The sequence below is a fragment of the Equus quagga genome, chromosome 9 (assembly GCF_021613505.1).
Source record: "Equus quagga isolate Etosha38 chromosome 9, UCLA_HA_Equagga_1.0, whole genome shotgun sequence".
NCBI lineage: Eukaryota > Metazoa > Chordata > Mammalia > Perissodactyla > Equidae > Equus > Equus quagga.
Window position 1 is genome coordinate 56,836,270 of NC_060275.1, and position 7,767 is coordinate 56,844,036.

Genomic DNA, 7,767 nt, shown 5'->3' on the forward strand with positions numbered 1-7,767 from the left:
TCCGGCCCCACCCCTGACTGCTCTGAGGGTGGGACATCCTCGTCCCAGGCGTGTCCGCATTCCCGTGGTGCTGATGCTGATGGTTCTGGAGCCCCTGCAGGGTCCTGGCTGGCTGTATGGGGATGAGGGGGGATGAGGGCCGAGGGGCTGACCTGGCCTGAGGTGTGTGAGCCTCTGACTTTGGCTCTCAGCACTGCCGAGACCCCGTTCCCTCAGAAGCTGGGCACACAGGGCGTCAGAGGCAGCAGCTGCCCCCCAACCAGGGGTGGAGGCAGCCCAGCCCGGGAAGTTATCCTCCTGCAACTGGCAGGTGACCTGACCTGAGGCTGGCTGAGGGCTTGACTGGTCACAGGTCACCCAAGAGATTTCCTAAATGATCACGTGGTTGTAGAAACATGAGACCAGAGATGGTGACAAGCAGGGGAAGTTTAGCTTATTTAAATAGAGGACACCAGAGTAGTTCAAACAGCTACCTGTTCATCACAGAAGGTGGGAAATCCTTCACGATCCACCCGTCGCCGTCCCACTCGTTCCACTGTGTGGAAGGAGCGCACAGAGCCTGGGGCAGAGCCCTTGGCCATCCAGGACGCCTGCTGTGGCTCCATAGGGAGAGCTTTCTCCTCCAGGCTCAACCCGTCTGCCGCCGATTGGTGGCGTCCTAAGTGTGGAAAGCGGTCTGGGCTGGCGGGCTGCTTCCCAGTGGGCCAGGTCTACTGCACAGCACCCCAGAGGCCACGTGGTACGGGTGCCATCTGATCCTGTGGGGCCCTGGACACAAGTTACACCCGCCTCCTCCAGCGCCAGCCAGCCGAAGGCTTAAAGGCTCGGGGGTCCTGGGGGCAGCCTGAGTGCCCGTCGCTTCCACTCCCTGCACCTGGGCCTAAGTGGCATGTCACGTAGGGCAGTCCTCTGCAGGAGCCTGCAGCGGCCCACGATGCAGCAGCTGGGGGCGGCCCACGGAACCAGCAAGAGGGACACAAGGGGACCAGCAGGACCACCTGACCCCCACCAGCTGGTGCACAACTGTGCCCCCGTCCTGGCCCCTCAGCAACTGACACACTGACCACACCTGCTTCCCTGAGGCACCTTCTCCGTGTGGGTTCCAGGACAGCAGGCTCCGCAGTGCACCTGCGTCCCAGCGCCCTCTCCTGGCAGGTGACTGCACATCCTCTGTACCTGACCACTGGTGAGGCCTGCTGTCCCCCTGTCCTATAATGGTGGGGAACGTCCCTTCACCCTCAAAGGGGCCTGGCCTGGACAATCAGCCACCTGTCCCTGTTTCTTGGAAGGGACTGGCTTTTCTCTGAAGTTGTGTCCTTCCTAGGGGGTGGGAAAATCTCCCTCCTTAGATGAGGTGGTGACAGTGTGGACGGAACTGAGCTTCATGTTCTTATTTCTGAAAATAGAAAGGTGCCAACCCGCTAGCATGCCTCAGTGGGGGGCTGTGCGGGGAGGAGGGGGCAGGATGACACTTTGGGGCGTAAGCAACTGGAAGGAAGAGCAGGTGGGGAGTTGGGGTGACCGTCTCTGTGAGGTTCGTGTAGCGTTGTCCCACAGACCCAGGCCCCCTCTGCACCCCGTGCCCAGCACGGCCCCTGCCCTCGAAGCCGGGAGAAGCCCTGCGGTCATCCTTGTCAAATGGGTGGACGATGGACAGAGTCCTCAGCTTCCATCCCTCTCTGCTGCCTCTTCTTTCAACTCATTTCGTGTTTTTAGCAACATCTATGTTGCTCTGATTCAGAAATTACTACACATCCATTCCATTTCCCTGTGGCCAGCAGGACAGAGGCCGCCTCAGGGCCCTGAGTGCAGATGGTGGAGAGCAAGGGGGACAGCAGGGACAATCAGGGCAGAAATGCGGGGATGTCTTCCTTCCTGCCGAGCTGTGGAAAACACAGTTTACTGCAAACTATTATATGAATACATTATATTTTATATCTGCATTAGAAAATATGATATTCAAAAATGGAGTATTGAAACATCAGCTTTACTTCTGTGATTTGCCCAGAGAGCAGGCACCTCTTCTCCTGGGTCTCATGTCGTTGAATATGATCTCTCGTTTTGCCATGTTGGACAGAGGGCTCAGCCCGCCTAGTTGCACTTGTTTTCATAAAAGAAAGCAGATGTCTACAAAGGCAGGGGCATCTACAAGGCTCTGCCCAGCGATGCTCCCTCCGGGCTGACTGTCCCACAATACCCACAGAACCCTGAGTCCAGCAACTGCATCTGGGGCATCGCTGCAGCTGCACCCTGGGCTACCCGCTCCAGTCCAGGCCTCCCACCACTGCCACACTGAGGAGTGTGAGATGAACACGGTGAGCTCACCTTCAGTTCAGCCAAAGAAGTCTTCTGGATTGAAACCCCTGACTTTGAGAATGTGGTTCAGGCCACCATTTTCATTTCAGGAAACCCGTTTTGGTGTAGAAAGGGGTCAGGGTTACGTTTGGCATAAGAGTTTCCCAAAGATATATTTTGATTAGCCCTGAATAAACAGACTGCCCTGTCTGTGGGGCCAGCTATGATTGACCAGGTGGGGAGACATTCTGGGTATAGACAGACTTGAGTTGAAATGCCTGATCCACGCTTTGTGGGGAACAAGGGTATTCCCCTCATTCTGTCTAATTTGGGTGACATGAAAAGTCAACTTATTTCACAGCTCTGTATCACCTGGGTCAAAGAGCCTGGCCTTGGATAATCTGAGCCAGAGGGAATCTATTGGAGGTACCTGAGGCTTGCAGCCTGGAAGAGGCTGGGCTGGGTGTGGGCATGGCCCTGGTGGCCGCCTGGAAGGAGAACCCTCCATGAGAATCCTGGTTCTGGAATGGCTGGTGAAGGCTCTAGTTCCCTGAGGGAGCGCCCAGGTGGATGTGGGAGCACCACACATCAGGCCCAGGCTGATGCAGGGAGAGGGAGAGACTGGCCCTTGGGGCTTCCAGGTGAGGTGACTACCAGGCTATTTTCCCTCTGTGACTACATTTTGGTGGTGGGGATGAGGGCAGAGGTCATTCACAAGCAGGAAATTGGGGGGAGTGGCTAGGCGGGGAACGTGCGTCCCATCTCACGTTAGTGCAGCGCTCTAGCCCATCGTGGAACTGGCCCATCCTTGCTTGCCCCCACAGCCTGGGCTCCCTCAGGGGATCCTGGGAAATGACACCTAGGACAAGGACACTAGTAAGAAGGGGCCACCTTAATTTAAGTTTTAAGTAAGCCCAAAATCAATACCAACCATCCTAGTAAGTCCGTCCCTACCGATTCCCACCAGCATACACTAAACTTCTCAAATGTGCTCAACATGCAAAACAGAGATTTACTGAGGTGCCCATTATGGATTTTCCACTCCCAACCAGAGTTTTGGTTACTGGAAAGTTCTCATCCATCCTTAGGAATAAATTCAGCAAACAATGTGTTAGTGGCATGTGCTCTCATCACTGACTGAAGGAGAGAATGCCGTGACGATCTGACTTTCCACACAATTTGTCATTTCCCAGCCGTGTCTGACCAGGCTGAGCAGCTGTAGTTCTGGTCAGGCTTAAATTTGCTCCTTCCAGTTAGGGCACATGACTGGGGCTACACTTGCTAGTCACACTTTCATAGACCCACCACCTGCTAACACACAAGATTTAACAAGATCCAGAATCTCATAGTATAACACCCCAAATATCCAGGATATAATTGAAAAACACTCGTCATACTAAGGACTAGGAAATATCATCTTGAATATGTTAGACGATCAAAAGACCTCCAACACAGAGATGACACCGATGTTGGTATTATCTGATGAGAATTTTAAAGTAGCCATCAGAAAAATGCTTCAACAAGCAATTACAAACAAGTGTACTACGTCGCCTTCTCCAGCCCAGAGGATAGCACGCCCCTGGCCCACTCGTCCTGCCAGGGCCTCTCATGCACAAGTCACCCATAGGATGGTTAAAAAAAAAATGGAAACAAAAAACAGAAAAACAAACTTGTGTTTAGATTATTGACATAGACATTTATAAAACACTACACACAACAATAGCAAAATTCATATTGTTTTCAAGTGCCCACAGAACATATAACATGATAGACTGTGCCTTGGGTCATAAAACAAACCTCAAAAAATTTAAGAGAACTGAAATCATACTGAGTATGTTCTCCAACTACAATGGAATCATACTAAAAAATAATAGAAGATTATGAAAAAATCTCCAGACACCTGGAAACTAAATAACACACTTTTATTTAAGCCATGGGTCAAAAGTAAGTCTCAAGGAAATTAAAACCATTGAACTAAATTATAATGAAATCCACATATTAAAATTTGTGGGACACAGTTAATTCAGTGCTGAAAGAGAAATTTACAGCATTAAATGCTGACATTAAAAAGAGGAAAAGTCTCAAATCAATCATCTAAACTTGCACCTTAAGAAACTAGAATAAAGAAGAGTAAAATAAACCCAAGGCAAGCAGAAAGAAGGAAACAATAAAAATAAGAGCAGAAATCAAGGAAATTGAAAAAAGAAAAATAGAGAAAATCAATGAAATATCAATCAATAAAACTGACAAACCTCTAGTAAAATTGACAAAGAAAAAGAGAAGGCTCAAATTATCAATATCAGGGATGAAACAAGGGATATCAGCCCAGCCCCTGCAGACATCAAAAGAATAATAATACTCCACCTCTACAGATTGACACCTTAGGTGAAATGGACCAATTTCTCAAAAAGCACAGACTGTTAGACATCCCCCATTTGAAATAGGCAATTTGAATACCCCTATAACGATCAAAGAAATTGAATTTATAATTTTAAATTTCCCGAAAAAAGATAACTTGAGGCCTAGATTGTTTCACTGGAGAATTCTTCCATACATTTAAAGAAGAATTAACATCAATTTTACATAATATTTTCCAGAAAATGGAAAACAAGGGAGCACTATCCAATTTCTTTTATGCAGCCAGTATTACCCTGATACTCACCTTGACAAAGATAATATAGAAAAAGAAAACTACAAACTAATATCCCTCATGAAGAGAGATGCCAAAAATCCACAATAAAACATTACCAAATAGATTTCAGCACTATATGAAAAGAATCATATACCATGACCAAGTGAAGTTTATTCCAGAGATGAAGGCAGTTTCAATACTTGAAAATCAATCAATGTAGTCCACCATTAAGCTAGGCCTGGTGGTCTAGTGGTTAAGATTTGGCACTCCCACTGCCATGGCCTTGGTTTGTTTCCTGGTCAGAGAACCACACTACTCATCTGTCGGTTGTCATACAGTGGTGGCTGCATGTTGCTATGATGCTGAAAACTATGCCACTGAGATTTCAAATACCAGCAGGGTCACCCACAGTGGACAGGTTTCAGTGGAACTTCTAGACTAAGATGGATTAGGAAGAAGGACTTGGCCACCCACTTTCAAGAAAATTGGCCACAAAAACCCTATGAATAGCAGGAGAGCATTGTCTGATATAGCAATGGAAGATGAGAGAATGGCACCAAAAGACTGGGCAGGGTTCTGCTTTGCTGTACACAGGTTTGCTAGGAGTTGGAATTGACTTGATGGCACTAACAACAAAATCCACCATATCAACAGGCTAAAAAAGGAAAATCATATGAGCACATCAGTTGATGCAGAAACAGTATTTGACAAAATTCAACACCCATTCATAATAAACTATCAAAAAAAAATCAAAACAGAGGAGAATTCCACAACTTGATAAAGAGCATCTACAAAAGCTTCCAGCTAACATTACATCGAATGGTGAAAGACTGAATGCTCTTCTCCTAAGATCAGGAACAAGGCAGGGATGTCTTCTCTCATCATTCTTATTCAGCATTGTGCTGGAAGTCCTAGCAATAAAGCAAGGAAGGGGGGCATACAGATTGGAAAGGGAAAAATAAAACTGTCCTTATTTGTAGATAGTATGATTTTCCATGTAGAAAATTCCAGTGAATGTACAAACAAAGCAAAACAAAAATAAGCCACTTTATAACTAATATGTGAGTTCAGCAAGTTTTCGGGATACAAGATAAACATACAAAATCAATATTATACACTAGCAACGAATGCGTGGAAACCAAAAATTTTAAATATACCGTTTATAATCAGTAAAACAGATATAAATCTAAAAAACATGCACAAGACTTGTATACTTAAATCTACACAGCATTGGTAAAAGAAATTAAAGAACTAAATGAATGGAGAGACATACCATGCTCATGGACTGGAAGAGACGACACAGTAAAGATGTCAAGTTTCCTCAAATTGATATACTAGTTGACACAATTCCTAGAGAAATCCCAGAAAGTTTTCTTTCATAGACAAAGACAAGATTATCCTAAAGTTTATTTGGAAATGCACAGGAACTATGATAGCTAAAACAATTTTGAAAAGGAATAAAATGGGAGGAATGAGTCTACTCCATCTCAAGACTGTGGTATTGGTGGAGGAAAAGACACGCTCAACCGGAATAGAGGACCCCGTAGTAGGGCTACACTCGCACAACTCACTGATTTTTGACAAAGGTGAAAAATCAATTTAATGGAAGATAGTCTTTTCAATGAATGGTACCAGAGCAATTGGTCATCCACAGGCAAAAAACAAAAAACAAAAACAAAACAAATGAACAAAAATACCTTGATCTAAACTTCATCCTTTATACAAACATGAACTCAAATTGATCACAGCATAGATTTAAAAGTAAAATGTACAAGTGTAAAACTTTTAGAAGGAAGCATAGGAGAAAATCTTCAGGACCTAGGGCTTGAAGAATTCTTAGACACGACACTAAAACACATTCCATAAAATAAAACGTTTGATGAATTGAACTTTACCAAAATTAAAAACTTTTGCTCTCTTAAAGATCCTGTTAGGAGGATGAAAAGATAAGCTACGGACTAGAAGAATGTACTTGCAAACCACATATCTGACAAACGACTTGTATCTAGGCTACACGAGGAACTCTCAAAACTCAACAGTAAAATACCAAACCATCCAAATAGAAAATGGGCAAAAGACATGAACAGATATTTTTCCAAAGAGAATATACAGATGGCAAATAGGCCCATGAAAAGATATTCCACATCACTCGCCATTAGGGAAATTCGAATGAAAACCTGAATCAGATATCACTACTCACTTATTAGAACAGCTGGTTAAAATAAAAATAGTGACATCGAATGTTGGCAAGAATGTGGATCTCTCATACATGCTGGTGAGGATGTACCTGGTATGGTCACTCTGGTAAGACAGTTTCATAGGTTCTTAAAAAGGTAAACATAAACCTACCATACAACCCAGCAATCACGTTCCTGGATCATCATCCCAGAGAATGAAATTTAAGTTCCCACAAAAACCTGTGCACAGATGTTTACTGCAGGTGGATTTGTGATAGCTGAAAAACTGGAAACACCCAAAGTGTTCCTCAAAAAGTGAATGGATGAAAAAACTGTGGTATTACAGTTTATACTATGTTTACACTATGGAACCCTACTCAACAATAAAAGAGAAGGAACCACTGATACACACAACTTGGATGGATCTCAGGGGCATGATGCTGAGTGGAAAAAACACAACCAATCTCAAAATGTCACAGCTGTGATTCCATTCACGTAACATTGTAGAACTGACAAAACTCCCAAGATGGAGAACAGACTGGTAGTTGCCATGGGCAGGAACAGTGGGGGCAGGAGTGGCAGCATGAGGGAGATCTTTGTGCTAATGGAGCAGTTCTGCACCTGGATTGTACTGCTGGTTACGAGAATGTATACATGATAAAA